The sequence below is a fragment of the Periplaneta americana genome, chromosome 8, assembly GCF_040183065.1.
Source record: "Periplaneta americana isolate PAMFEO1 chromosome 8, P.americana_PAMFEO1_priV1, whole genome shotgun sequence".
NCBI classification, from domain to species: domain Eukaryota; kingdom Metazoa; phylum Arthropoda; class Insecta; order Blattodea; family Blattidae; genus Periplaneta; species Periplaneta americana.
Window position 1 is genome coordinate 149,566,888 of NC_091124.1, and position 16,043 is coordinate 149,582,930.

A 16,043-nucleotide genomic window follows, 5' to 3' on the forward strand; every position below is an offset into this window, starting at 1 on the left:
ATTTATCTATCACACTATATTACAGAGTGTTTTAACATAAAGTCAGGGACTTAGGCAAGGGGAGTTACCGGGTTTGAACCCCCCCTCCTTGAACTTAAAAAAAATTAAATATTTAGTTTTGAATATTCTATTTATCCATAATCGTTTTCCCTTGTCTAATTTTTCACTGTCAGAGTAACAAAATCTAATTGACATAAGGCATAGTACTCCTAACCCTCCTTCAATATAATTCCTGTGCTTAGTGTTTCGGCACGTTTGAATTATAATAATGCTATATTTATTATAGAGAGATCTACTGCCTAGTACGGACCTTGTAATAAAATGAAGCCGACACAATATGAAATTTAACTTGTGAAACATATTGAAAAGGTTGTTTTGACAGTTCTGCAGTGCAGATGTTAAATAACGTGCATATTCGATTTTAAACTCATTTAACAGCTGTATTCACCCGTTCGTTAGAGTTCTGACTTTAATTTAAAATGTTCATTTTGTGCTTTGACAGGTCATTTTTGACCGCAGCATAATAATAATAATAATAATAATAATAATAATAATAATAATAATAATAATAATAATACACAGAGTTTACACAACGTTTAAAATACCGATAATGTAAATTGTTAACAATATTTTAATATTGACCCCCTCCCTTGGAAAAATTCTGCATACGCCACTGCGTAAGGTGCTTAGATCTAGGAAATTCTCGGCAGAGGAACAAATGAAACTTTATGTAGCCTACAAAAATGGATATTTTAGAAAGCTCAGCAGGAAAATCAAGGACAAAAACAAATAAAAATGAATAACTCTCAGAACACGGATTCCTTCCTTTCCCTCTTACTTCAAAATTCCAACCTTGTGCACACAAAAATAAATTATTGACACTGAAAAGTGCCTTTTCGTAAGCATGATGATGCGCATTCGACAAACGCAGACAAATCTGTTCTTGTTAGTATTATAAGATATAATTGTCAGTGAGGAATCCGTTTATTGAAATTTTCCCTGTTAAAAGGATGTCCTTCTGGCATAGAAAACGGCAAAGGAGATTCCTCCTCATTGGCAAAGGATTATTGGCACCAACGGATTAAGCGCCCGGCTAGCTCAGTCGGTAGAGCATGAGACTCTTAATCTCAGGGTCGTGGGTTCGAGCCCCACGTTGGGCGGATGTTTTTTTTCTTGTAAAAGTAATAATAGAAACGGAAACATGTAATACTTCAGATACATTAGCTTCGGCATATATTATAATATCTACTATTTTTTCTATTCCTGAAGTTAAATAAGTGTTGGTAGACTTCCAAAGTGAACTAATGGCGCGCAAGTAGCCTGCATGCAGGGAGTTCTTCAATGTTTCTTTTTAACTTATCTTATGAATTATATTATAAAAAGTACATACATGATTTATTACAAACAAAAACAAAAGGAAATGATGTAGATAGAGGCCATGCAAGAGAGATAGGCGAAATAAGAGGCTTTAGCCCATATTGAAAGAGTAAATAAACGATTGAACGAATGAATGAGGAGCCGAAGAGCGAGTCGGTTGACTGGCGATGCAGTGGACCATTGAGTGAGTTGACGAGCGGATGATTGACTGGATGTATTGTAGTAAAATACCTTATAGCAAAGTTTGCACCCTTTGTTGAAAGATTTGTGTTACTTAACCCGGAATGTATATCTTCGTAACACATGGGACTCACTTTTTCTGTAATTCGTATTCATTGTATACATACGTCAGCATCACATGCACGGTTTTACAAACCTTACACCAGACTCGAAGTTTAAAACTGGTGTGGACTGTGGCCATCTTTGTCCTATTTTTTTACCACGTCTTGCGTTGGGTATACAGCAGTCCGAACCAGGGACCCTTTCTTTAATCGACGCATTGTAATACAGTCAACATGCTCATTACTTCGAGAATTCTAGCAATCATAAATCACGTGCAGTCAGCTTCAAACAGGGGGGTTCTGCTCTTGGAAATACTGATGAAAAATTGACAGTCATACAGCATAACTTAAAATTGTTTCTAAAATTTTATATGACTGTAAAAATAATTTGTTATAATAACAGTTCAGTGGCGGTTTCTCGGGGGAGGGAAGGGAGGAACGTCCTCCTCACATTTTCTTCTTTTGAAAGTAAATACCAAATAAAATATGTGCCTTGAAATTCGAGGAAGATTCGATAATTTTTAAGTTCACAGCTATAAGAAAAACTCGGTTGATCGAGTTTTAAACGACACGCGCTCATGTGCTGTAGAAAACTGTGAGAAAGATGCGAGATTGTCTGTGTAGAGGAAAGGCACTCCATTCCTCCTCTACTGCAGTTAACACACATAGACAACAGCGCACTAGCGGCCAGAGAAAGAAGCAGAGTTTTAAAGCACGTAAATGAACGGAGAGGGAGGAGATCCTCCTCTGAATCAGTCATGGGCGGGAAATAGAAACCGACTGGTCGTGCAGCAAGCTTGCTACCGCTGCCACCTAACGATGTTGCATTCAACCGGACTAACACATCTAGGAGGAGACACAACAAAAACAGTTTTAACGCAACGCTATGAAAGACACCATGTAAACTTTTTTTTAAATTATAAATCAAAAATATTATTCATTGCACTTTATATAGACTACTATTCATGGTTAGAAACTTTCGTGGATATTTGAAAGTTAAAAGTCGGGTTTATGTAAAACAAAGAGGAAGTAGTTTTATGTAGTTGGCTCCTGAAATTCACTTCTATTCATTGTTTACTAGACAGGGCAACAGCCAAGTTGTCAGTTTTGTACAAATATATTTGAAACTGAAAGTAGGTACTCCAAACTACATCATTTTTAACATAAAAAATTCAGGGGCGTATTTTGCGGGCTACCGGGGCTACCGGCGGTAGCCCAAGGAAATTAAAAAAGAAAAAGTTTATAATATAACATAATGTAATAATTTTGTATTATTAGTTTTACCATAGTAATTAAAATTAAAGTAATTGTTAGATATATTTTGTGTAATAATAGGGTCAGCGGTAGCCCAAACCCTTTAACCAGTATACGCCACTGATAAAAATTAATCGGCCACCGGCAGCTTTGAACAATAATGATAGTATTACTTTACAAGAACTGACATTCTTCAAAAGCATGTGATACTGAACTTGTAAAATGTACACGTGGCAATACAGACCACGTGTGTGGGTGCAGTGTTCTCGTTTTCCTCAGATTATTTCCCATTCCCATTTCCATTTCCGTAAAACGGTTCCCGTTACGAGTTAGTAGCTAGTCTCTTCCAGCACGTGTGATGCTGTAGTGTGCTCGAAAAATGCTACGAGGTTGTGAATTTCCTTGTAATCGTTAATTTGTGCAATTATTCAACAATGAATGGAAGTGAAAACATAATATATTTTGGACAATTTAGGAAACTCTGTTTACAAGAACAGAATATTGCTATACAGAAGGGAAGGCCAACCCCAACACTACCTGGTCTTACATGTATGCATGTAGGCTAATTTGTAGCATGTTTCATTCAAGAAGGTGTCATTTCGTGCTGTTAACTTCTTTCCTCCTCTTAAGAAATATGCAGAGCCGCCACTGTAACAGTTAACTAATATTTTTAATAAATTAATTTAATTTACCTTTTTACTACGTTGTACTTATCGGAAGAAAAAAATGTCGCTATCATTTACTGGCGAAGAATTATCATTGTCTTCTACTGTATCTGTATGATTTGTTTCAACAATATTACCATATAAGTTGGAAGCGGTGGAGACAGAAGTACCAGATTGTTGGACCGAACTTTTCGAATCGGATTTTTCAAAAAATAATTCTAGTTTTGGAATTTGTCTGATTAATTCTTTGTTTCGAACTGTCCTTTCTTTTCATGTTTTTTTTTTTTGCACCACTTATTCTACTCTATCGTCACTCATTCTTTAATCATTAACTAATCACTAAATCACACACCAACCGATCAACCTACCAAGCTACCGTTACATGCAAAAAATTCATAAGTACAAGAACCGCTACAGTTTGAACTCGTGTATTGGTTGTGTTGTTGGATTAGAGGGGAACATCGCTACAGTGATGCTATAATGGTGGAAACGCGTGCAAAAAATGCTTAAATACACTGACCGCTAAAGTTGAACTCGTGTATTGGTTGTGTTGTTGGGTTGGCTACAATGATGCTAGAATGGTGGAAACTTGTGCAAAAAATGCATAATATAAGTACATGGATTGCTAAAGCTTATCATTGCCAAAATAGTTTCTTTGATTGGTATCTACAGAATGTTTTATTTATTTATTTATTTATTTATTTATTTATTTATTTATTTATGTTCCCGCTATCTCCACCCGTTTGTCTAGAATTCGCTAATTGTCCAAGAAATTTCAACTGTTTGCTCCAAATTTTCTGTTATTTTGCAATATGTAGCAATACTAATTTTAAACATTTTGCTGAGTGAGTGTATAATCCTATAGACAAAAAAAATCAAATACCGTGACTCAAGCATATATGGGCGCCAATAGTTCATGTCAACGCTTATTTAGTTTTCGGGAATAATGAAAATTATGTATATTGTAACATGCCCAACAGATTTCATTACATACCTGGGTTTCTTGTACTGTACTATTTTTAAAGAAAAAATTTTTCGCCCAACGTGGGGCTCGAACCCACGACCCTGAGATTAAGAGTCTCATGCTCTACCGACTGAGCTAGCCGGGCTGCGGCAGTATGTTCTCACAGAAAAGATTACTACCAAGCTGGAACAAACCTATCAACAAATAATTTCCTTGCATTCTTGTAGCATTTCTATATGTTTGTTGTACTCTATATAACACGAAAATAAAGGACTCCAAAAATACGACGTAAACAAATTTTGTACTTTTACTCGGCAAAGCATTCTACAAAATGAAAAGAAAATAAATATTGGGGCTCCAACTATTGAAATTTTTACAATTAATTTTTACGTTCTAAGTGAACGGATAAGTTAATGGGAGTTGAGTAAAGGATAGACTTCAGTTTACGGTTTCCTTGCTTCTCCTCTACCCCCACCACTCTTGCCTTGAGCACACAAATTAAATTGTTGGCAATGAAAAGTGCCTTTTCCCAACCGTGATGATGTGCATTCGACAAACAAAGATAAATCTGTTCTTTTGAGATAAATTGTTAGCAGTAGGAAACCTTACACTAAATTTAAGTTACAAGAAAAAAAATCTGTAGGTAGGCCTACCAATCCAAGGGCATGCGTCATTTTAACCCTAGATCACTGATCTTTCGTCTAACAAGACTACTCAGAAAGATAAGCATTGCTAATTTATTTGCGGTTGAGCCAGTTTTGTCACATCCAAACTAACTTACTATTATGACAAGTGTTGTATTGCATGTTTCCACGTATTCACATTTTTTTTTATGTTCTAGTGATATTTAACTTATTTTATATTTTTGTTTTCATATTTTCCGATAATGGTATATCTCTAATGTGATAAGTTGAGCTACATATAAACATAATTTTCCTTACTGTGTATACTTAAAAATATTGTATTCATTGTATGCTTTGTACTGCACTATTGTATTACTACTATTAGTATTATTATTGCTATTAGGCCTGTTATTATTATTATTTTATTTATTATTATTATCATTATTATTATCATTACTATTCTTATTTATTATTATTATTATTATTATTATTATTATTATTATTATTATTATTATTATTATTATTATCAATAATTCTTATTTTTTTATACTTTGTAGGCCTCATTTATTTTTGACCTGCTGTTCACATTTTATTATGCTTTTTTCTTTCTTTCTGTATGTTATATATTATGTCTGATTTCTTCTTACTTGTTGTTTACATTTTATTATTATTATCTTATTCAGTTTTGTGTGTACTTTGTAAATTTGTAGTGTTTCTTTAACGCAGTTTTTACTCCTGGTTGAGTGTTAGAGAAGGCCGTATGGCCTTAACTCTGCCAGGTTAAATAAATCATTATTATTATTATTATTATTATTATTATTATTATTATTATTATTATTATTATTATTAAGTGCTAGAGCACTGGTAATGCATTCCGGCCAGGTCGTGATGGAATTTTTGTTTGACAAAAAAGACATTGCAGAGAATTTTTCTGTGGGTACTCCCATTTCCCTCTATCATTCCATCAGTATTCTTCATCTTCTTCTCATTTCATCTATAGTCTGCAATAGTAAAAATAGGATCTTAGAGTAAAATCTAGGGGATAGTACGAGTTTCCGATGATGATACAGAAAAGATTTGGGACTCCGTCCCTTTCTGGGACCAATCAGGCTACTTGTATACAGATGGAACTTAGCTCTACTAGGAGCTGAGGCAAAATGGGTCACTTGTCAGCGTCAGATTATCGGATGCCACCCAGGCCACCTGTTGGACTTGAACAATCATCGCATAATTATACAGTGTGCACAATGGGCCAAAGCGTGCCTAAGTTACGGATCCGTTACGAGTTATCGTAAAGCCAAGCCAAACAAAGCCAAAGACCGTTTTAGTACCATCATCAGTCTTATATGAGAAGAATGTCGGTGAGATGATTGTTAGAAATGACTGAATTTTTAGATATCAATGCGACGTTGTTCGGCAAACAGGTGTTTAGTAACGTAGTGCAAACGTTTTACTTTATCAGGAAATGGTGAAAAATTCGAAATCCTGACTATGAACCAGAAGTATGAAATTTCACGTCCCATTGAACAGAATCATAAGCAATTTGCGTATTTGTGCCACAATTTTGAGAAAGAATTCTCTAAATCATTAATCATAAGCCTTAAAATAACATACTCTTCTTTAAGTAAATATCATTTTCATTCATATTGGCTGGCTGATTGATTTACTGACTGGCTGATTGTCTGATTTACTGACTGGCTGACTGATTGACTAACTGACTGACTGACTGGATGGCTGATTTACTGGCTAGCTGGCTGACTGACTGACTGATTGACTGACTAGATGGCTGATTTTCTGATTTACTAACTGACTGACTGATTGTCTGATTCACTGACTGACTGGCTGGCTGGCTGACTGATTGACTGACTGGATGGCTGATTTTCTGTTTTACTGACTACCTGGCTGATTGTCTGATTTACTGATTGCCTGGCTAACTGTCTAATTTACTGACCTGGCTGGCTGATTGTCTGATTTACTGAATAACTGGCTGGCTGGCTGACTGATTGACTGATTTACTGACTGACTGACTGGCTGACTGATTGACTGACTGGCTGGCTGATTGTTTACTGACTGGCTGGCTGGCTGACTGACTGGCTGGCTGCTTTTCTGATTGACTGACTGGCTGGCTGATTGTCTGATTTACTGAGTGGCTGATTGACTGACTGACTGACTGGCTGGCTGATTGTCTGTGACTAGCTGGCTGATTGATTGATTTACTGACTGACTGGCTGACTATCTGATTTACTGACTGGCTGGCTGATTGATTGGTTGAGTTACTGATTGGCTGGCTGGCTGATTGACTGACTGATTGAATGACAGTCTGATTGATTGACTACGTACATGACAGTTCGATTGACTGAATGCATGGCTGTCTGATTGACTGTTTGACTGTATGAATGACTGACTAACTGACTGAATGATTATTGACTGACTGAATTACTGTCTGATTGACTGACTGAATGACTGGCGTCCGATTGACTGAATAATTAACTAAGACTGATTGACTGTCATATTGACTTACTGGACTGATTGTCTGGCTGACTGACTGATTGACTGGCTGACTGACTACTGGTTGACTGGCTGACTGTTTGATTGATACGGGTGGCAGAAACGTCTTCTCCAAAGCAACATTAGTTACAGAAATTGCATAACATCAAGAAAATGAAGAGATCTTGCGGAAAGAAAATTATCGACCTGACCTTGGAAAGAAAGTAACTGATATCATAAAATGAATGCAATTTGTTTGTATAACGGGTGACTAATTGTAGCACTTGACTGGTCAACGATCTCTTGTTTTTCTGTGCTTTGTTATCTAGACGCATCAGCCGACGAGTGCGTGTTGCGCATGCGTGTAAACAACTCCTCACAAAAAACGGGACACACTTTACTTCTAAATATAGCTGCTTGCTGACCGGACTAAGTGGAGAACTGTGTCACAAAACGTTCAGTCTGTGGTCCGTCACAATGAGCGGTTACTTAGACGAAAAAGAGAGAAGTTTTCTTCTGGGCGACTGTTTCAATGTGTTTCACGTGACAGTTGCGATGTAAAATTATTTGCGTACTTCTGTTATCTATGTCCTTGAATATGGAACCAGTGAGAAGAATCAATTAATTCTGCAGAGTCATCTTATTACCAGACGAATGAAAAACCAACTGGTTTCCAGGATTATCTTCAAATAACGAGCCCAAAACGTTTGCAGTCATGCTGAAGCGAGGTAGAAAAATTTTCAATACATTTTTTCGTCTCTTCAGATCGCCATTTAACATTGAGTTCCCTTCTTATCTCAATTCCATCTCAATTCCATCCGCTCAGAGAGCAAGCTCAAAGCCTTGTGCTGTGCCAGTTTTATTGAGTAAAGTTAATTTTCAGTGAAAAGAAAAAAAATTGAATCCAATTTTGAATTGAATTTTTATACCAATGAGCTGAATATGTTTGTAAAAAGTTCAATTTTCTGGAAATTATTCGCAGGAAATTCTGCATCCCAAAATGTGCTAACAGAGATGTACACGAACAGAGTAATAGAAAGATTTTGTTAGTTAGCTGCTATAATGTTACTATCAGAAATCTTAATAACAATAGTCTTACATATAGAAGAGCCCAAAAAATATCTGAGTAAAAACTTTATTACTAAATTGATACACGCATCATGGGATGGCTGTGAGACATGTTTACCAACTACTATCACAATAAGTGCTTGAAATGCTCACCATTAGCATCCAGACACTTCTGGTTTTATGAACTATTCCATGTGCAACATTAATCAGTGTGCCCATTGTAATGATTGCACACGGGACATCAGTTCAATGTCTGTATGTAGTGCCACTAATACAGATAGCTTTCTCCTTTTTTGTGTTACATCATGTTCTTTGAGTCCCTCACAAGTGAAAGTTGAATGGAGTTAAATCGCGTGAACTTGAAGGGTAGCCTACTCAATAGCACCTCTTTGTCCTATCCACTGACCTGGTCGCGCGTGATAATGTGGTGGTGCTCCATGTTGTTGAAAATAAAATAGCTCACCCCCATAGTAAGTACGAATAGCAGATAAAATGATGTACGAAGTATGTCGAAGTACTCAAGATCAGAACTGTTCTTTCAAAAAAGACCAGACATTGAGTCACAGGTCGCCCTCGGTAGCGTAGTTGGTATAGCGCTGGCCTTCTATGCTCGAGGTTGCGGGTTCGAGCCCGCCCCAGGTCGATGGCATTTAAGTGTGTTTAAATGCGACATGCTCATGTCAGTAGATTTACTGGCATGTAAAGAACTCTTCGGGGACAAAATTGCGGGACATCGGCGACGCTGATATAACCTCTGCAGTTGCGAGCGTCGTTAAATAAACCATAATTTAATTTTTTGAGTCACAGTAAATTCACTCCTTGCCTACATGAATGTGTGGATTTCCTGGAGCCCAGTACACACAATAGTGATTCTCTCTACCATTCAGCTTAAATTGTACTTTGTTAGAGCAAATCATTTTATGATGAAGGATGGGTGAAGCGGAAAAAAATTCTCTCCGGCACTGGGTTTTGAACCTGGATCTTTAGCTCTATGTGCTGACGATCTATCCACTAAGCCACACCGGATTCCCATTCCTATGCCGGATTGAACCTTTTCAGTTCAAGTTCCGCCTCTTAGGTTCCTCTAGTGGCCAACCCTCATGCACTACGTCACAGATGTGCGACAGTGGCACAATGTCCAACACATTAATGTGCAGAGATGCATTCATTAAGACTAAGTGGCCGGAATCCGACGGAATGAGCGACGTTTTAAATCACTAAGTGATTATTTTCGCAGTTAAATTTTTAGCTCTGACATTTATGCGACTATCATTATCTTTTAATAGAATATCACACTACACATTCTCGCAGTAATTCTGCTAAACTTTTAGAGTTCATATAATATAACATCTGTGAAAGTGTGTATAAATTTTTTGGGCCCCACTGTGTATCACCTGAGTAAAGACTTTTTCGTATATCCATCAGAAAAGGTCGGTTATTTCCTTAACATGTCATCTTTTTCCGTACAGCAGTAAGTTGAAGCTCTGCAGGATAATGGGCAGAGTACATTAGTCTCTCCCACCTTCATTGTGGTGTGTTACGAAACTCGCATCAAGCCTTGTATCAGATATACTGAGAGCTCTTTTAAAAATAATCTACCTCTACATACTCACCTGAGGGCGCCGATGGTCGACTTAACTCGCTGTAACTGCACTGCACCAAGCTCAAATATTGACTCGAGCCGGCTAGAATGGATGTGATTCTTAAAATACATGTTCCATCTTTCCTATTGAAGGAGACAAATTGTGCTTTGAGAGCAAACAATTGGTGTCTTTGTATCTTGGGTTCTCTGTTTGTCTTCAGAGATCTCCCCGCTGTCTGCTGTGACAACACGAAGAACGAGAAATCTTGCACTTGTGTATGAGTACTAGACACCTCGGTTGCGTGCAGTACCTGGAAACGAAATTACTTCTGTGGAAATGTGGTCTCCGAATTGCGTAAGCTTAGCACAGTCGTGTCAATATTGAAGTTCGAAACCAACAGATCAATTAGAAAAATATTCGTGGACTGGAAGGCAAAGCTATCCCATTAGAGGCCCAGAAGGGTCTTTAGGGTGGCGGTCTTCTAAGGCTCCTCAGTCTTCACCTCGCGCGACAATGAGTGCGTACCAAAAGTGTCACTTTACCTGTTTCCTAATATTGATAAAAAGCTCCTGCTATATATATATATATATATATATATATATATATATATATATATACTCGTATTATAACCGCCAATAGACATTCCACCTCCTCCTCTCTTAATGATCGACATAATGCACCATCCCTATTGATGGCTGAGAAGTGATAGGCCTACCTCTGGCCGCATAGCATCTTTGTTGTTTAGTCCTTACAGGTGACCTGCTGACGCCTGCTGCATAGAGTTAATCTCCTCCAAAGTCACGAATGAAGCCGAATATTTCCACATACAACTCAAATCAAATTTTTATTCTTCCCATCTATCAGTTCATACAATTATTTCTATTCTAAAACACAACCAGTCAGAAACCTATTTTAATTTACATGGAACTTCCAAAAGGTCAAAATTTCATAAACTTGGGAAAAAGAGAGATAGATTATGAACAGTTTATGCCAGACAGTGATATATTAATATTATTAAAATGTTTGACTTACCAGCGAACCTGTAAAAAGGGAAGTTTTATTTACTGAAGACATTTTCTTGCATATGGAAATTAATGTAAAATACTTTTAACCATTCCAATAGCTCATGCATATAGTCAGTTCTAAGTCCGGAAAAAGTTGAGAAGGGAATATTGTTCATTTCTTAACACCGGCGCTTTTGATGATACATGTATGTATGTATGTATGTATGTATGTATGTATGTATGTATGTACTGTAGTCCAACCAGGAGAAAGTCTCAGAGGAATGAGACGCAGCGGAGCAATGCTATGATTGAATATTGATGTCATAAGATGCCCTAAGGTGACACGTGGATACACATATTTCCATTGGCTAACTTTCAAAGCACAACGATAACACTGATATACACATATTTATACTACTCTAGTTACAAAATTAGATCACGGTTAATTTCCTGGTCTTTTAATCCCTCCATGCAGGAAATAACATATGCAGGAGAGCGCATGTTTTTTAAACTGACGTTACAACGGTAATATTATCTATCTACTTCGCTCCAATATATGACGCAATAGTAAGCACATTCCTTTCACGGTTAATCTCCTGGTTGGAGAACTGTATGTATGTATGTATGTATGTATGTATGTATGTATGTATGTATGTATGTATGTATGTATGTATGTATGTATGTATGTATGTATGTATGTATCAATTACCTACCCACTTCATTTGCGTGATTAAGGTTTCGAATATTGCGAATAGATGGCAGGACTGTGACCCATTTTCAAGTTGCACACCATTTCGGCGAGCCACACTGTGCATCTTTTGAAAATCCATATTCTACATATTAAAACTTGCGCTTCTGGCACGTCAAAAGGTTATAACTAGCGCAATTGAAGAGTAAAACTGAGTAATAGTAGTAGTACTAGTAGTTGTAGTAATAGTAGTAGTAGTAGTAGTAGTAGTAGTAGTAGTAGTAGTAGTAGTAGTAGTAGTAGCAGTAGTGGTGGTGATAGTGGTAGTGGTAGTGGTAGTGTCAGTAGTGGGAACGTCGGTCCTATGTGCTCGCCGTCTTTTCTTCGAAGGAAATGCCCCTGGTATGTACTCATTCCTGGTAGAGATTTAGTGAATCGCAGGGCCATATTGCAGCGGAAAAATTATATCAATGGAAAAATTGTATTATCTCAACGAGGATCGCACCCGCGACTTCCCGACTTAAGGAAGCATTCATCGATAAACAAACAGGACGTCTGAAGAAGAATGTAAAATACTTCAGGATAATGTAGTTTAGGTTCACCTACATCGATTTAACCTGATATACGAAGTCTAACGATTGAGGAGAAATTAAGGGGAAAAATATTGGAATATCTTACTATTCCGTGTACTATACTTGACGTGTTGCGTCAGATCTTTTGCACATTGCAGCATCTGAGCACTGCAATGCCTGCGCAACACACACAACTGAATATTCGTTCACTTGACACTTAATTCGTGTATTCTAATTTATGCAGACATGCTGTTAGTTCATGGATTTTGTGATGGAAATGCATTGGCTGCTGTTGAGGAATACAGACGACGCTTTCATAATCGAAGGGTTCCAGCTAGCTGTGTGTTTACCGTGTTTACCGGATATTATCTGAAACTGGCAAGCTACCAAGTGTTTCATTAAGGTCGGAAAAAGAACCGGTACCGGTACCTGATATGAATTGACAATTCCTTGAGGCCATAAGAAAGGCAACCTTAGTGATTTGTGTAATTATTTTATTTTCTTACTCAGCTTGTAGCTAATAATTATGAAATAAACTTATTGGAACAACACAAGATGCAACATTTTCAATAATGTGTCATATCACAATGTTCTTAAAACGTAGAAAAGTTCGCCCATCAATAACTTCCCAACCGTTACATTTTGGATGTAGGTACCTAGGTTAGATCGATGTGGGTTAATCCAAACTACATTACCTTGAGCTTGAAGTATTTTAAATTCCTCCTGAGACACTCTGTGTAGAAGTGCTTACAGGCGGGATATGGAGCATCCCTAAGCACTCAAATTTAATTGAGCTTTTTGTGCATTCAGAATGGAATAAATTGCGTACGGAGTGTGCTGCACGACTAAGTCGCCACACCACATATTCCTCTGCAAATATAAAAAACTCTGCCTTCGTCAAGATTTGAATTCGGGTTCTCATGGTCACCGTGAATCAGCGCTCTGCCAACTGAGCTACCAAGGTTGCAGGCGTTAATTGAATGGACAAATAAAAATAATTTTTCTTCAAAAAGAAAAAAAAAGTGTTTTCTTTTAGTTTCCTAAGAATTATATGTTTCACTTTTCATTCTTGTGATCATCTGCGTGTTCTTTTTTTCTGTTGGCTGAAAATAAAGTATAATATAACATGTAAATGTACATTTTTATAGCATTTTCGACAAATTTTGCTATAGCGTTACTCAAATTAGTTGTAACGTTCCTAAAACAAACTGAATTGTCTCCAACAAATAATAAAATTATTGTTGTACTACATGACAACCTTTTTTTCACTATTCGTAGTAGGGTGTGGAAGATTACGTAAGAGACAAATATTGCAAGCAAATAGAACGAAATATTCTTCGCTTTCTGTAAGAATTTAGGGAACGACATTGAACACAGTGTTAGTATCATTTTTCGTATCATAAAGTGTGTTTGGAGAGGTATACCAAATCATATTACTGAAATATTTAAAGAAATATACAAAGGTACAACTATATGTGTAAAAGAAAGAGGTAGAAATTTTAAAACAGCAAGTATTAACACAGGACTAAGACAAGGGTGCTGTACATCACGACTTTATTTAATTTATAGCTAGACAACGCAATCCGAGAATGGAAACAGTGGCTAAATTTTTTAAATATATCCTCTGATTATAATAGGAAGAATTTTATAATGACACTCCTATATGCAGATGACCAAGTAATAATTTCTGACAATGAAGACACGCTACAAAGAGCATTATTTGAACTCCATAAAATAACTCTCAATTACAATTTTGATATATCAAAAAACAAAACCAAATCTATGGCATTTCAAGGAACTCATCCGCTAAGACGTAAACTTGTATTAGACAATAATACAATTGAACAAGTAAATACATTTAAATTTTTAGGATCTTCAATATCATATATTAAAGAGGTAGATATTGGAAATAAAGTTGAAATTTTTTTCAAAAATATGCGGAACAATTAAAAGAACTTTAAAAAATAAAGTAAGAAAAGATATGATGATAAAATTTTATAAAACTATGGCAGTTCCTGCAGCTATATATAGTAGTGAAACTTGGACAGTGACAAGTAGAGATAAAAGTAGACTACAGGCAACAGAAATGAGGTTTTTAAGATCAGTTCTGGGAGTCACTAAAAGGGACAGAATCAGAAATGAAGATATAAGAAATCAATTACAGATTTTTAACCTAAATGAAGAAATAGACCATCACAGAAAAAAATGGCTAGATCACGTAGACAGAATGGATGAGAGAAGATACCCAAAGAAAATATTAAATTATATACCAGAAGGGAAACGAAACATAGGAAGACCAAAAAAACGATGGAAAGACCAATGAACTAATAATTTGGAGCGCGCAACAAGACTTAGTAGGGCTTAATGCATGAATAAGAAGAAGAAGAAGAAGAAGTGTGTTTGGTGAGCTTGTTACAAATTTTGAGAAGATATGGCAAGTGTCAGAGGGAACATGTTTTGCTAATGGACCTACACCTCACACCACTACAGGTCCTCAAATCACACGTTCACACCTGGTGATAATTTTCATGGTGGGTTGCGAGCAGAGAGGTTGCAATTTTCATCAAAGCCATATTCCCAGTTATTTACTTTTCCATAGCAAATGTAAAGAGAAAATATTATGATGCTGCAAAAATTTGACTTTGAGAATTTTACGGCGATATGTGTTTTCAGTATCATGCTTAGTTGTTTTTTGGCCGTGCTGTCTGTCTGTGTAGATTGATTTTTTTTCTAAACTGTTTAACGAATTTTTTTCATATTCAGTAATTACGAGGTAATTTATTTGATAATAATGCACATGAATTAATATATTTATTTTAAATAAAACAGTAGAGTCTAATAGACTTTTATTAATTTGAAGCTAGAAATACAAAATGGTAATGAACTCAAAATCTATCTAAACAGTTTATTTATTTATTTATTTATTTATTTATTTATTTATTTATTTATTTATTTATTTATTTATTTATTTATTTATTTTTCATACACAAGATGGAGAAAAAAGTGAAATGAATAGCGTTATATGACCTTAGAATCCAACGTTTCGTAGACATTAGTTCTTATAGGCCTGTGCAGAATTATTTCTACTTTTTGTTCTGTTCCTCTCGTACATTCAGACGTCCTCTAGGCCAGTGGTCGGCATTTAAACCTTCAGCCATTCTAAGATGCGTACACACTTAGCGAACGAACTACGAACGAACGAACGACAAACGAATGCATTCGATGATTGAAATCGGAACGTGTGTACGTCGCAGCAAATGCAAATCGATCGTTTGGTTTGCCTTCGGAAGTGATCCGTCGCTTGTCGGTACATCAAAGGAAGTTGATATTCGTTATGAACGGGATTTGCCACTAGTTTGTAGTTCGTAGCAGAACGCAGCGCTTAGTTCAATTTCATCAACCGGATGTCGAAACTGGAGTGGACGGAAGACGCTGTTATAAATCTTATTAATGCATATAGGGAGCAGGAAACTTTAT

General features: G+C 36.4%; 2 non-coding genes across 2 annotated transcripts; one reads left to right on the forward strand and one right to left on the reverse strand.

Annotated features, from left to right (window-relative positions):
- The first annotated feature begins 1,087 nt into the window (after positions 1-1,087).
- TRNAK-CUU (transfer RNA lysine (anticodon CUU)) lies at positions 1,088-1,160 on the forward strand. Its single transcript has one exon. It is a non-coding gene; the product is annotated as a tRNA-Lys (tRNA).
- A 3,453-nt stretch (positions 1,161-4,613) lies between these two features.
- On the reverse strand, positions 4,614-4,686 carry TRNAK-CUU (transfer RNA lysine (anticodon CUU)). Its single transcript has one exon. It is a non-coding gene; the product is annotated as a tRNA-Lys (tRNA).
- Between the last annotated feature and the right edge of the window lie 11,357 nt (positions 4,687-16,043).